This window comes from Hipposideros armiger, unplaced genomic scaffold (assembly GCF_001890085.2).
Source record: "Hipposideros armiger isolate ML-2016 unplaced genomic scaffold, ASM189008v1 scaffold_74, whole genome shotgun sequence".
In the NCBI taxonomy this organism is placed as follows: Eukaryota; Metazoa; Chordata; class Mammalia; order Chiroptera; family Hipposideridae; genus Hipposideros; species Hipposideros armiger.
In genome coordinates, this window is record NW_017731424.1 from 1703798 (window position 1) to 1705285 (window position 1488).

Sequence of the window (1488 nt, forward strand, 5' to 3'; positions counted from 1 at the left end):
AGCTGTGCACCAAGAAACAAACAACAGCCATCCACTCACTGCTGGGGGAGGGGCAATAATGCAAAGACAGGCTCCCTCAGTGAAGCTGGGCCTGCTAGGAGCTGAGCATAGAGCAGGACGATAAAAGACGAGTCCTGATTCGATTCCCACTAGAACAGGGCAGCTACAGCCCACTGCCAGAGCCTGCAGTGATGACAAAGCCTGCATGATAACAAACTCAAACCCTACTCAGCTCCTGGTGGGACGGACTCATCTCTTCAAACCAGCAGCCTCACCAAGGAGAGGCCTCCCAGCATTCTTTATGGCAGGCTCTGCTGCTGTTTTTATACACAGTGTTCAGCATTCAGTCAAAAAATTAAGAAACACCAAAAAAATCAAGAAAACACAAACCAGTCATGAGTTAAAGACTCAACAGGCCCAGATGCAAAGATGCCCACAAATTGTAACTGTCATATAGACTTTAAAATAACCATGATTAATATATGTAATGACCTAGTAGAAAAGGTGGACAATACGCATAAAAAGATGGGGAATTTAGCAGTCAAATGGAAAGTATTTAAGTCAAATGAAAATGCTAAAAATTCTCCAATAGTTCCTGCTTTGAATGTAAATCTTCGAGCATTTATTCCTGTTACCAAGTATAACTTTGGCATTTTAGGTACCATACAAATGGACATGGAGGCTCTCTCAAGGATCCTTAATATTATTTTCTGAATCAAACTAGAAATTCCTTTCTTAAAAAATCTGCCTCTACATGACTAACTTTAGCAAACACAAATAGTGTGCAATATGCTTTTAGTCTAACTAGCTTGTTCCATGACTTTCCAGAACAAAACCATACTGTCAACGGGCAAATGTGGGAAGGTTCTAGAAGCAACATCACTTATACCTGAGGCAACAAAGATGCCACATAAAAATGGAATTCCCTCCCAAACACACAAATACTCCCCACGGTATTACATTCTATTACATTCGTATTCCACTGCCATTCCTGCTGTGCAGACGGTTTCCATAGCAAAAGATCCAAAAAAGGGCAAGTTATGTAGATGTAAATGAACCTCAGGAGCCATCAGCTATAATATGCATACTAGATGCTCCTAATATAAATTGTAAAAATGATTTTCTAACTAAAAGTAACAATAAAGAAGTCAAAGTGAGCCTAGAAGACATTTCTCTCTTAGGTTTCTTAACTCTCCAAGTTAATGCTACTATTATTACTACTACTACAATATGGAAATGTCTTCTTGATTTATTTCTAAGATAAGACTTCCCTCATTTTCCAAATAGCTTGAACAGCAAACTGAATTAAAGTCTAGCCTCTGTGATCCTGGATTCCTTTAGCTGGTCCACGTAACAATGAGATAAATCTAGGTTTTAATCATAGCTTTTCAACTGACCGCCTAGGTGACATAAAGCAGTTACAAAAGGACCAAGGATTGCTTAACAGAGAAGCTATCCAAAGAAGTCAGATGGACTAGGATGACTTCT

At 39.3% G+C, this 1488-nt stretch overlaps 1 protein-coding gene across 1 annotated transcript in view; it reads right to left on the bottom strand.

Moving 5' to 3' along the window:
- CACUL1 (CDK2 associated cullin domain 1) overlaps positions 1-1488 on the bottom strand; it is an 84008-nt gene that overhangs the window by 40446 nt on the left and 42074 nt on the right. The gene's annotated exons all lie outside the window — the stretch shown is intronic.